This window comes from Pteropus medius, unplaced genomic scaffold (assembly GCF_902729225.1).
Source record: "Pteropus medius unplaced genomic scaffold, Ma_sr-lr_union100, whole genome shotgun sequence".
Classification (NCBI taxonomy): Eukaryota; Metazoa; Chordata; class Mammalia; order Chiroptera; family Pteropodidae; genus Pteropus; species Pteropus medius.
The window spans coordinates 57,153,627-57,167,943 of record NW_024349800.1 but is presented as its reverse complement, the minus strand read 5'-3'; positions in this window follow the sequence as shown (position 1 = coordinate 57,167,943).

Sequence of the window (14,317 nt, the reverse complement as noted above, 5' to 3'; positions counted from 1 at the left end):
AGGCTCCCAAAAGATAAATTGAGGCAAAACACAAGCAAACGTACAATCTTTTCCAAAACAGTATTTACAACTTAAGAGTACGTGAGCTGGCACATAGTAGAGGTATAGTAGATGGCCAACAAACGTTTGTCCAGTGAGTGAATTACTGCACTCTGATGGTCTTTATCCACCAAGTGTGGGGAGAGTGGTATTCTTTGGCAGGTTTCTTGCTTAGGAACCTTTATGGGTCAATATCTGCAGATGGCTGCATAACACAGAGACCTTGGCCATTGCCTAATAGCAAGAGAACATACTTCTTATTTCTGGCTAAACAAAGACAGGAGAATAGTGGCTCAAAATGATTTTCCCACCTGTTTTTACTTTAATGGAGATTCGAATTATAAAATTCAAATTGTATATCCTTTAAAAAAGGATTTTGTAAATAAACCGTCAAATTCTACTGGACCTAGAGTCCTAGCGTGACCCATCTGTTCAGCCTGTAACACTGATGCTGCTTTCCTTTTGAAGGGTCTGTTTGTGGAAAGCACAATTTTGTTTTCAAAATTGATCAAGCTTTTTGCCAGACACAGGGCTATGCTCTTTACGCACACACAGTAGGAAAAAAATTACAGTCTTTAATCTCTGATATGGTCATCTGGGAAGCAGTAAGCATCGTGCTCCTGGGAGCATGTAGGCAAAGCTGCACAGACATGAATCTGTGAGCTTTTGGATGTTTTTTCTCTTTTTCATAAGTTGTTTCTGGACATCGACTCAGTTCCAGTTATATTTGAAACTATTCTGTGGATGTCTATGAAGGTTGATGTCTATGCGAAGGATGTCTACGTGGTTTCTAACTTATTTATTACTTGGATTCAATATCTTTCCCAAAAGATCTATGGTAGATTACAAAGGTGCAAATAAAGAAACAAGATAAAAATTAAAGGACCATTAAAGGCATATGATTGTTGACACAATAAACCTGACAAAGTAAGAAAAGCAATGCTAATATTCACTTGCATATTCTAATGTCCTACATGGTCATTTATGCTGCGCTGCTGTGTTGACTGAGTTTCCTAGTAGCTAGTGGAGGAGGAAGTGGAGTCACTGACACAATTCAATCACCCATGATGAAATGACATCAGCTGATCAGAAGAAGCTCCAGAAATGAGACTAAGAGACATTTCTCCTGCAGGGGCCCACAAAAATAATTCCCTATGTTGTTTTAAGCAAAGTTCGCCATAACTTTTTTTACAATAAGTATAACAGAAAGAGTGTGAGCTATATTGGTGTTCACCACTGTTATAATGACAAAGGAATTCTCAGAGGAGGGCTGAGGACGAGGGCCAACATGATGCTATCCAGGAACATAGCTTTCTCATGGTCAGATGCAACAGGAGTTTTAACGGAGTAGACATTCTATCTCATAATAGTCTGTATATTTATTGTCCATAAACCAACCACTGATAAATCCTGGAGATCAGAGAGTTCGAGGTTATACTCCAGCCCTTGATTTGAAGAATTCCAGAGCTTAATCCTTGTTTGTGATGCCAGTTTCTCACGTTTCACGGATTCCCAGGCTCGAGTCTCAGGTTTCTAGAGATTTCATTCTTTCTCTTTTCCCTCATCAATGCCGACTCTTCAGAGAGCATCTGTTGGTTATTCGAGAGTCAATCTCTGTGAGCCAGCCTCACTTAAGGAGGGTGCAGCAGTGTGGTTCTAAAAATCATTTGAAAATGTCTGCTTCAAAATGTTACCTAACAGCACCTCATACTAAAAAGGTAATGACATGCCTGTGAGACTCTAGGAAGAAATTCCATCAACTACGACACTAGGCAGATGCGTTGAGAATCATGGTTTGTAATTGGCAGATGTCGTCTGCTGAAAGCCATCAACGCAGCTCTCCTGGGAGAAGCTGCGAGACCGCTGTGCTCTTCCTCACAAGCTGTACCCCGAGGATCTGAACCCCCAATGGCAGCACATTGGAATTCAACAAAGCCCTTCTTCTGATGCTCTTTGTTGAGATAACCACTTCAAAACAGGAGATCGTTTCGGCAGTATTACTGCTTTCTAACCTCTTCGTCAGAAGCTCCCATTTAATACCTGGTGAGACTATGATCATTAGAAAACAAAAGACAGGTGGCCGAAGGATGTGGGCTGCAGAAGGTTGCCTCTCGAGAGGTGTATGTATCTGAAGCAAAGCATTGTTAACGGGTACTGGGACAGAGAGACACCTGGGAGTCGTGACCTGAGAAGGAGCTTCAGCCTGAAACTCTGTGGTGAGACGATGATTTAGGAAATGAAGACAATTTCCTTAATGTGAAAAAGAATGTGTTAAAAATCAGCAGCAGAATGCAAACATGTTACATAGTGGAATGCTATGGGCATTCTTGCTAAAATCAGGAACACACTATCACAATTATTATGTAACTTCTTTGTGCAGATGTTGTTCATCATGTTTAATCAATCTGGCTTGTGAGGTGGCAGGTATTGTGCTAAGTGTTGGGGACAAAATGGTATGCAAAAATGGATATGGTACCTGGCCTCATGGAGCTTGTAGTTTGTGAGGGGGATAGATAGATATTCATTAAATCATCACACACAACGGGTAACATTGTATTAGTGGTAAGGGCTGCAAAGGAGAGCTCCATGGGCGCTCTGAATGGATGTAATTTGGGCATTTCCCATAGAGAAAAGGCTTCCCAGAGAGATGAGCATAGAGCACAGGAGGAAAGATGTTACTAAGTGAAGAGGAATACGTGGAACAGTGAGTAGAAATGACATATTGTAGGAGGGGCCAGTAGGGCTGGAAGTTGGAGAGGTGGGGATTGGTGTGAACTGAGGCTGGTGAGATAAGTAAGGATCAGTTGACGGGGATTGTGGGCTGAAGTAGGGTGCTGCATCTTTGTCAAGAGAGAAACAAAGATGCTGACTGTTTTTATGGATCAAGGTGGCACGGTCATTTCATGTCCAAGTAGCAGTGCTGGAAGTCGACTAGAAGGCTGACAGTGGGAAGGGGGGTAAATGTGCTGGGAAGCTGCGGTCTCTGTGAGGATGAGGGTTGATGGAGCTGAGACGAGAGTGGTGGTGGTGATGGGGACAGAGAGAATCAGACAGGTCCAACCAGCATAGTAGCTTATGAAGCAGAATTAAGGGAAGAATATTGATGGTGACGGACACAATACTCTCATTGACTGACAATACAATTATTTATCTAAAAAAACAAGGATAATCAATGTACATTTCTTTAAATGATTAAAAGGCAAATTACATAATATTATATGAAGATCCTACATTTTGGCAATAAGCAGATGTTATAATAAGAAATTAATTTATTCATAAGCAAAAAATAAATAAATTGCCCAATAGTACCCTAAATAAAAAATATGTGGAAAAAAACCTGAAAATTTTATTGACTCTTATAAAAGAAGACCCAAATAAATGGGAAAAATATGATATCTTTTATCAGGAAGACTACATATCATAAAGATATCAATTCTTTTCAACTAATTTACAGATTGAATATAATAGCAATGCCAAATATTCCATAAAGATTTCAAAAATCTTGATAAAATAATTTAATTCATCTGAATGATAAACAGATAATTTAAATTATTGTTGTTTTTTAAGTAAAAAGATATGGAGGAATTTCTCTTCCAGATATTAAACCTTCTAAAGCTATAATCATTTCAAAATTAACTATATGACATTGAAGCAAGACTCAACTAACATTTTAATGGAAGGGAGGAGAGAGCTCCTTGAGGCAGATGACAGCAAACAGTGAAAGTATCACACAGCCTCACGGGTCAAGGGTGGTGGACGTAACAAACAGGGTTGGATTTACAATTATGGTTTTAGGACAGACTCTCATAGAGTCTCGTTTTGAGCCCTGATGGTTGACCAAAATTATCATAGTAAGAAAAAAATATTTGTAAATTTTCTAAGATTTGAATTTTGCACTAACGCCTCAAACTCATCAAACTCTTTCAGGAACCGTTATCAATAAATAACAAAATTTAAGTCTAACTTCAAAGCTTTTCTTTGCAAATAGAAGGTAAGAAACACCATACAACAAGGGTTTTGTAATATCCCTTTTTCAGTTGTAGGTATTGGCTGATTTGGTTATAAAGTGTGATGAGCCCATAAATTGAATACATACTTTATCTCTACAGGCATCCCAAATATTTTTTGTCTAGTATGTTTTTAATAGCCTTTTTTATTTAAAAAATGTTTAAAGTGGTTCCTCGAACAACTGATTTAGAAGTGTGCTGGCATGCACACATATTTGGGCATCTTCAATGCATTTAAATGTTACTCAATGGGGAAAATCACTAACACATTTTTTTTTTCTTTACTCCCAGCCCGCAGTGACTAATTCACGCCCATAAAATATTCAAAAGTAATACAGCTAAAGAGAAACATCTAAAGTTTATGCATATTTCAGAATTCTAATTTTGCTTCAATTTTCTATGAGACCCAACGTTTCTAAATTTATTTAACTAAGCAATTAAACACTAAACGTCACCTTGGTCTTGTGAAGGGGAGATGCAGATCCGAGCTATAACCATGTACTTCGCAAGCCTTTGCTGAGAATGTGTGGTCAGGAACTTCGAGATATGTGGTGTAGAGTCAGACATGAAGCAGGCCTATATCCATCTCCTAGGACCTCACAGTCTACAAAGAATCACAGTCAAGGGCTATATGAGGCCCCATACTCTTGCAAAAGCCCCTTGACCAATGTGACCAATGGTCTTCTTTGTCCATGGAGTTTCTTGTTTGTTCTGAGAGAAATGACATGATCTTGTAGGGATCAAACTTAAACTCAGTCTTAATCTCCAGCGCACTGTTCTCAACCATAACCCATAGAAACAGTTCATTCCAGTTTACAACTGGGTCATCATAAGATTGCTTTTCATGTGGAGTGAAAAGAAAGTTGGGGACATTGGTCACAGGACTGAATTTAATACTAATGCTAATCTATTTTTAATTTAAACAAAAATGGGATCTTTCCAAGAGTTCTCACTCTTTTGAAACTTCAAGGATTGGGAGAGTATGCCACTTATAGTTAGTAGTGAAGAGTTTCATCCATCTAAGGCCATTCTCTAAACTTCCCTTGCTCGAGGAAATTTCTATTCGGGAGAATGAGGAGTACAGACCAGCATTCAACCATGGAGAAACAATGATGTATTTCCATTCTGGACCTACACGGAAGAGAAAATTTTCATTTCCAGGTTACAGGCATTTTATTGTATTATCTGATTAAAACAGGGTAAAACTTACACTTGGAACTATAAAGAATCAGGACGATGACCCATGTCAGACTTTCATGTTTTCTATTAAACTCTCAGTCACCCTCCACTATTAATCTCGTCTTGGTAAAGGCCAGGGTAGTTTGTTGCTTAGTAGTGATTCCTTTGAATGGGGTCTCTATCAATGGATTTGGCTAGATTTGGTCTAGCATGTCCTATCCAGGTATGATCCATTCTAGAGAACCTCTGCTATCCATTGATCTCTGACTATACGCCATGCACTATGCTAGGGTTGTACATGCCTTATCTTTTTCAATTATCACTACATTTGAGGCAGATTTCATAAGTTCCAACTCACATATTTAAGAAAAAATAACCAATAGAGTAGCTTTGAAAAGAAGGTAAGTGGCTTTATTTACTGATTCGACCATTTATAATAAGGCTAATGGGGCAGATGTTTTAAAAATAATAGCTGCCTCTCTAAATAGGCAGAAATGACAATCTCTTAGAACAAATGTTATTTATTATGTAAGGAATCACTGATGTGCATTTTTAAGTTATGGAACTGTACCCATTGGCTTAGGACAAGGATCAGCAGAAGCTTTTGAACTCGACTGAATTTATCCACGTGCAGGATGGCCGCTGCGATGGAGATACAGACACTAATAACCTGCACATTCTTCTTACAGCTCTCAGTGTGGTAGATGGTGGTGACTGGCGGGAGTGAAATGCAGTCAAAGTTAAGTGATAGCACAGAGCCACGCAAGTTCAATGACAGCCAGGGGAGCAGCAGCCCAGAAAGCGGCAGTGGAATGCTAAGGTGAGAAGAGCCTTGAAGGGTAGGCAGGTCAATGAAAGCATCTTGGAGGAGGTGGGGTTTGCCCTGGCCCTGAAACCTGGTTTATCTAGAGCAGGACACCCTGACTCGAACCGGCTTTGACAGTAAAGCAATTATCCCATATAATAAGGATGAGTCAGAAGAGCGGGCTCAGTGCGCCTTGGTGAATGGCCTCTGAGCTCTGGATTGTAGCACTGGAGTGTAGTCTGGACTGACATAGCAGTTCCAGGAGTCAAATCCAGGAAAGACAAAAAACCCAGAGGGAGAACAGGATCTTCTCTTTATCTGCCTCCTTCTTAAGAGCAAGGAAAACATCCCCAGAATTCCTCCAGGAGATTTCTCTTTTACACGTCATTGGCCATAATTGCATCACATGTCCAATAGTAAACCGATCGCTGGCAAGGGGAGGGGAATTAGCCTGACCGGCTTGTATCAATTAAGATTTACTCTTGTAGCTAAGGATGGAGTGGGCTTGGGAGGGTATGACTTTCTGAAAATAATTTGAGTTCTGTTAGAAAGAAGGGCCAGAATGACATTGCTCTGTAAGCAACTGAGTCCATTATGCACAGACTTATTTTACATAATGAGAACAGGGAGAGGACATGCTAAACAGGAGTAAAAGTGCAGGTTGCCTCATTTGAGGAGAAATGATGAATTTGGCTGGAGCATGAAGGCAAGAGGGGGAGTTAGACCCACAGAAGAGAGTAGCGACTAGGCTGATAGCATCCTCAGCCTGAAGCATTCCTCAAACCTTGACATAAATACTTCATGTGCCCTCTGAGTGCATGCATTGGGTGCTGATGTGTCTGTCTCAGGCTGACTGACATCCTGGCTGAAGGTAGTGTGGGTGTTCTGGCTGATGGAGAATTGACAAAATGAAAACAGCTCATATCATATTGGCTAAAGGCACCATCCGACAGCTTTCGCCTTCACTCAGATGAGCACTGCCAACTTGCTCATAGGCTGGTTGGTATTTCTGCATCTTCTGCCTCTTCAAGGGAACTGTATGGTCATCTCTTTCTCTGAAGGTTTGGTCACAGCAGTCTTTCCAGTTGTGACCAATGTGGTACCATCCCCGTTAATCTTTGCTAGGAACATGGCACTGCTTTGGTCCTCCCGGGCATGACTAAGACAAGGCATCTGAAGAAGAAAAGGGGATACTGTCCTTGCCCTGTACGTATGAGGTGTGTGGTTTGGGACTGTGGCAGGGAGAAGGGATGGGGGTGGACTGCTTTGAGGTGCTGAAATTCTAGGTGATAGTAATAATTACAATATCAGAGAACTTTTATTTCTCAAACTATTTCATTTGACTCTCATACCAACTGTAAGAAGGAAGAAGAGCAAGTTTCCCCAGAGGAATCTGAAGTCCAGAGCAGGCAGGTAAGTTTCTGACATCACATATCCGGTAAGCGATGAAGCCGATAGTAGAACCCAGGTCCCCTGACACTCTGCCCTGGGATTTCTTAGCAATTTCTCAGCACTGAGTTGAGACAGGTATATTGGCTGTCTTCTGCATATCTAATTACTCCCAAATAGTGGCGTAAACAATAGACATTATCTCACAGTTTCTGTAGGTCAGGAATTCAGGAGCAGATCGGTTGTGTGGTTCTGGTTCAGATGAGGTTGCAGGCAAGCTGTCAAATGGGCCAGGGCTTACTGTGGCTGTAGGGTCTGTATCTAAGCTCACTCATGACTTTTGCCAGAAGCCTCATTTCTTTGCTGGTCATTGGCAGGATATCTCTGTTTCTCACCACGTGGACCTTTCTGTAAGGCTTCTTGAATCTCCTTCCTGGCATGGCATCTTCCACCAGGGCAAGTGGTATGAGAAATAGGGCAAGATGGAGCTGCCGTCTCTTGTTTGACCCATGCCTAGAAGTCGCACTCCATTACTTCTACTACATTCTGTTTGTTAGAAATCAATCACTAAGTTCCCACCCTCAAGAGCAGAGGAATTAATTAAGCTCCATCTCTTGATGGGAGGAGTATCAAAAAATTGGCGGGCGTATTATAAAACTACCATGACAATGAAAATACAACCTATGTCCTGATATCTAAGATGAGTCCACCATTGAGAAAGCACAAAGTTTGAGAGCATTAGGATACAAAAGTGGCACTTTGGAATAATAATAGACTCAGATGATTGGTTGGCCAAGAGCGGGGCAGAGGGTCGGGATTTGACTAAGGCTTATCAATAAAAACCTCAATGAGGTTGGTTTCACAGTTATAGCGAAGTGAGGCAAAAGTACACCTTCCATGTAGGATGGTGGGAAGTGGGTAAAATTCCCTGTCAACCACTGAACCCTGGTAATACATGATAAATAATCACTATTATAATCAAAATAACACTCCATCCCTATTTCTGCTGGTTGTGTGGCCACGGAGTGCTTAGGTATCTGTATCAAGGGTGGGCAGCTTTCCCCATGATCAGAATTACAAGGTCTTTTATTAGTCATCTCTTAACAGCTTCCAAAGTTCTAAAGAGAGGCCGGCATTCTTGGACCTGAAAGGCAAGCACAGAGTGGTACCTCACCTTCCCCCACTGCAGCCCCAGCAGAGGGCTTTCAGTCCAAGGCTTCATCCCCAGGAACCTTGAGAGAGCTGGCAAATACTCTAAACAGATAAAAGATAATTGAACAAGGAGTGAGTAGTAAACGGTGACAAAGTGCTATTTCCATAATAAGCTTATCTGAGTAAACTTTCTCAGAGCCCCTGAGTTCCCGAGCAGGGTGTGGATTTGGCAATAGTAAAGAAACAGGCCACACCAGGAATGTCTGGGGAGCTAATGAATGCCCCTGAAGTGGTTGCCGTTCCTATCTCTGCTTTGGATCCCTGCCACCTTGACGCTAATGTCAGCCGGTGTTTAATTGGCAAACAGAGCTTCAAAGGGTTGCTGGGCCCTGCTCCCAGGGCCCAGGGCCTGTTAATGTTTAATTGTCATGTGCAAGGGCCCACTGGCTCTTGGTAGACTTGGGAGTTTTATTGCACTTTGAAAAAGCAATATTATGAGTCTCCTTCTTGCTCCGTGGACATTTTTACAGACATGCCTTGAAGTCACATGTTGCTTAACCTAAACGGTGAGTCGCAAAGGCACCAAGTTATTCGGCAGGGGTAGAACGAGTCACCTTCAACTGGCAAATACTCCAGATTTACTGTATGTGCCCTAAATTCAAGAAGTATCTGGGACCACCTGGAACAGCAAAACCCCCCACCCCCTCCAAAAAAATGAGTTGGGGATTTGGGGTTACGAGGAGAAGGCAAAGTCACAGAAGTGAAATTGCTAAATGGCGTATACCATACCATACCATTCTGCCACCGAGCGGGGAGGGAGCCTGCTCATCCTGAAGCAGCTCAGTTAACTCATGGCCCTGCTGGAAACGCAAAGGTTTTGCTTTTTTATTTTTTTTTTAATTTCTCTCGAAAAAGTCTATCAGCTTTATATTGTTCATGTAATTTAAAAAGCCAGGAAAGACTGTCTTAATAAGACTATATAACCTTCATCTAATTACATAGGAAAGAAGAAATCACAGACAAATACTTTCCCCCCCTCAAACTACAAGGAAATTGTGAATAAAAGAGTAGCTTCTAACTTCCTGACATTAGAAAAGCCCTGCTTTGTATTGAATAGGAATGATTTCTTTGAATTTTCAACTCAATTCCATTTAATTGAGCTCATCTTCATTGAGTACTTACTAAGTGTTCATACTAAATAATCTCTTTGGTTTTGAAATAGTGGCTTATGTAGAAATTGTTTCTTTTGTTTTATTCTGGAAATGTATCAGTTTATTGTTTTAATTATCCTTTTGCTGATTGTGAATATCTCTCTAAGGAAGGAATGTAAAGAAAAATATCTAATTACACCACTTATATCAGAATGGCAAAGTGTATATTTATCTTGTTTGTTAATTATATATGTCACAGCTAAAGACCAAACATCAGCTAATGTCGACATTAGCCAGACGGGTCCTGGTAAACATCAAGAACGAGGTGAATACTAAATAAAAAACAATATAGCAAGTGGAAGGCATGTATATCTTTTATATGTTTAGATTAAATCAAAATTTCTTTGTTCTCTCTTTTTGCCCATTTCTGCATTCTAAACACAGTCAGATTTTCATATCATGGATTTCTGAGAAGTAATCTTTACAGCAGAATCACCACTATGAGCCTGTTGCAGAGTCATCCAGTATGTGGTCAGGTTTTTAAGGCAATGTGACAGACACTTAAAGTCTTTCAAGGGATTGAATCTCTTTTTTCCAGTTCTCTCCTTTGCCAAGAGGTAAGCAGACAGCCCCTTCCAATCAGAGCCAGCACCTTGAAGTTCAATCACACCCTGTGTTCTCAGCCCCAGAGCTCCAGCCTCCTATGAATGTAAACTCAGGAATAAACTGTTGTGCACAAAGCATGTTCTCTCCAAATCCATATGCACAGTTAATTAGTTTAGAGCCCTAAAATGTTATGTGATTCCTTTCTTAATAGAAACGAGAAGTGGTAAAGACGAGAGGCCTTTATTCACACTTTATCAGCTATTTTAAAACTGAGGGGTATATTATCCTCTGGGTGGATTTACAGGAACACCCATTATGCACCTCGCTCCTATTATCATTAATGGCGGTAAATGCATGCACGCACAAGCACAGCGCTCTGGGGTTTGTACAAGAGGCCACTCTCTTCCTTCTATTATTAACGATTCCTGCTTCGCTTTTCTTAAATATCTGCAAAATGAAACAAAACCTTGTTCAGGATTTAAAGACTATCTGGGTACACGTTTTTCAAAGGAAATTGGATTGGTACATTACAAAGGTTTGTAAATTTACTTTATGACAGCAAACCATTGTGACTGCTGCTCACCCCCTACGAATCTCTCCAGAAGACAAAGCATAGGGCTAGGGGTGGGGGTGTCATTCGTAGTTTTCTGTGTCAGCACAGTGTGAGGCTCTGCTAGCAAGGAATTAGAACCTTTAGCCTGTTGACTGTTTTCCCTCAGTGTTGGCAAAGCCAGGATCAATGTATAGAAGAGATAGAAAAGTGGGAGAATGGACCATTTTGCCAATTATGGGGAAGAGGCTATTATATATCCATCCATCCACCCATCCTTCCATTCATTCATTAATTTATTTATCCACCCAATCCTTTGCTTAATCTACGTACTAGATATCTACTGTGAGCCAGGAAGTGTGCTAGTCTATGAGGACATAATAATGAAGAGGATAGATTAGATATTTGTCCCCAGGAAACTCACAATTCAGTGGAAAGATAGAAATTAAACAAGTAGTTGCAGTTAGCTCTGTTATTGCTATGCGAGTGATGCACAGGAAGCCATGAAGATGTAAGCAGGTTCAGGGATTAGGCAGGAGAGGTGCCTAGAGGAATATATGTATAAGCCTCCCTCTGAAAGAAGTACAAAAGGCATCATGGTGGTGGGAGATGGCTGAGGAAGTTCTTGCCAACTCGAAGGAACAACATGTGCAAAGGCCCTGAGGCAAGCAGGATTCAAATTCTGGTTCTGCCACTCAATAAATAGCAGTAACAACTTGAGTGGTCCTTCCTTCGGAAATACTGTAAAGAAGAGTACATTTACTTTCTTTGCCTTGCTAAAAAGGGCATGTAATGAAAGTTACCATTTGCTATGAATCAGTTTCTCATGAAACTGAAGCTGGACTCTAGCCAAGTAAACTCTTAGGGTTTGAATTATAACTAGCAGAATGCCTACTAACGTCTCCTACCTACCCCCAGCCCCAAACACAGGACAAATCACCTTTGTATTTCCTGCACCCGGGGCCTACCTCTGTTTCGAGCTGATACTTTTATAAAATAAAAGAAAATAAGAGTTACTAGGCAAAAGATCACGTGCTTCGATATCGATACCACATTATTTGCTATACAGTCTTCTAGATGTTTACTCTCAATTTCTGTACTTATCTCCTTGTAGATGGATAACAGTTGCAGACCAGACCTCTCCTTAAATATCAGGACCATCCCGAAAGTTCAAATACTATTGCATTGACCTTCGAGCCAGCCTATTATCTGGGAATATATCTACGACTCTTGAAATTATTTACATTTCTGACTGGGCCACCTCTTGGGCAAACGGTTTCCCTGTAATACTTCCCCACAGCCAGAAGCAGGATTTCCTTTGATAAATTTGACTTTCTAAACCCTAAGAGGCACTTAGCTCAAGTCCTGGTATTTCCAGGGCTGGAAGGGTAATCCCAGGTGGCCCCTGTTTCATGCCTCTTTTTCTGAAAACTTCAATGTTGATGTAAGAAGTAAGATTCTGAAACAAGCAGATGTGATTGACTAGATATTCTGGCCTGGGGAGTCTAAGCACTTACTCAAGGGCTGAAGAACCCAGGGGGCTGGAACAGAAGGTATGTTTAGCCTTATTCTCTGGATGGGCCTTGAGTCTAAGTGCAGGGTCTGGGAGTGAATTAGGGAAACAGAAACATAAGCGAAGGCAAGAGACTGACTGTAAGACAGAAACAAGGTGAAGTCTGCAGCGTAGAGCTCTCTTTAGGAAGACAGACAGGCTGTGGGCTTCTGCAGGACCAGCCATCAGGAACCCAGCCACTGAGAAGTCAGGATCACAGGTAGAAAGTGGTCCTTAAGAGCATAGAGAGGAAGGAAGCCCAAGAGATGTAAACGCAATTTCCAGTCCCCTCTTCTTGTTCTTCCTCTAGTGTCTTTAGGGCTTTGGAGAACCTTAATGCTTAGCTGTCACCCTTTTTTATCTTCTTACTCTATACTCTTCCCCTAGATTATCTCGCCTACTCACATGACTTCAATTATTTCATCAAAACCTATAACTTCCAAGGTATATCTCTCACATATATTCTTTCCCGAGCTCCAGATTATATATCAAACTAACCTCTAACTCCTCATGGTCGGTTGAATAATGTCTCCTCGCAAAGATGTCCACATCCTAATTCCCCAATCCTGTGACTGTATCATCTTTACTTGGCAGAAGGGACTTAGCAGAACAAATTCAACTTTGCCGACACCTTGATTTTAGCGCATAAGACATTTCATACTTCTGATCTCCAGAGTGTGAGATAAATCGCTTGTAATGTGTTCAGCTCAGTGGGGCAAAAAGGAGGGTGTGGGATGGCAATGGGGAGATGAGGCAGTCTGGGGCCAGACCTTAAAGGCTGGGAACAATGTGCTAAGAACCCCAGTCGGCCACATCCTTCTCACTAGCCTAGAAAGGAAGGGGCTGCCTTCCTTCTCCTGCCTGGGTCACCACTCACTTTCCCAGACTGAAGAGATGCATGCAATTTATTTGGCAGCAAGTATAGTAAGTGCTCACTTAAAGTTGATAGAGCCTACAACTTTAAGCAAAGTGCTGTATGATGAAACCAATTTTCCATAGACTGATTGATGTAAACAAGAGTTAAATTCTTATGGCACCTCATCAATGTTGTAATAAACATTGTTGTAACAACATTGAACAAAACAAAATTATTTGAAGACCTGCTGTACAGAGGATGTGACTACTGTCCATCACGTCAGACGCTGGACATGAACAGCTGGTATATCCTGGCTTAGCTTATACGTTAGCTCAGCTTCTAGTCCCAGCACATGGCAACTTTGCTCTAAGGCTCTGTGACCCCTGAGAAGAACTGCATTTCGTCATAGTTTAAGGACAGAAGAAGGATGGGAACACTCATCATCTAGACTTACCCTCACTGACCCCAACATTTCCATGTGAAGAGAGGAGAGAGCATGACACAGACGAGGGATTGGGGACCTGGGTTCAAATTGTGGTGCTCCCTCTAATAAGCCCCAGCAAGTCAAGAAATTAGTTTTCCCTCTTGGAATTCCCTTTCCTTGCCTGTAAATGGAGTTACTGACATGCTAAAAAGATTAATGGGAGAGTCAAATGAGAACTGTCTAGGAAAGACATTGCAGTTTACAGCAACACATGAAAAACAAACACAAACAAAACAAAGCAAAACCAGCAAAATACTACAAAGCAACCACTTATTCGGAAGGTCTTATTTCCTGAAGGACACGGACCTTTCAGCCATCCCACTTGAGAGCCCTTTCGTTCCTTACCAAACAATGATTGAAGCCCTACTATGGGCAGACATTTGTGCATTCCAAGGATTATTCTTATTTACACATTTTCAGAAAATCTGTTATTTTCCATCGTGCAGAAGGATGTCACTTCTCCCCATTCAGCACCCATGGCACGGACCCCTCTTAATTTTCTTCCTTGGCCTGTCCTCCCCGACCACTCCTGAATTCTTCCTCTGAC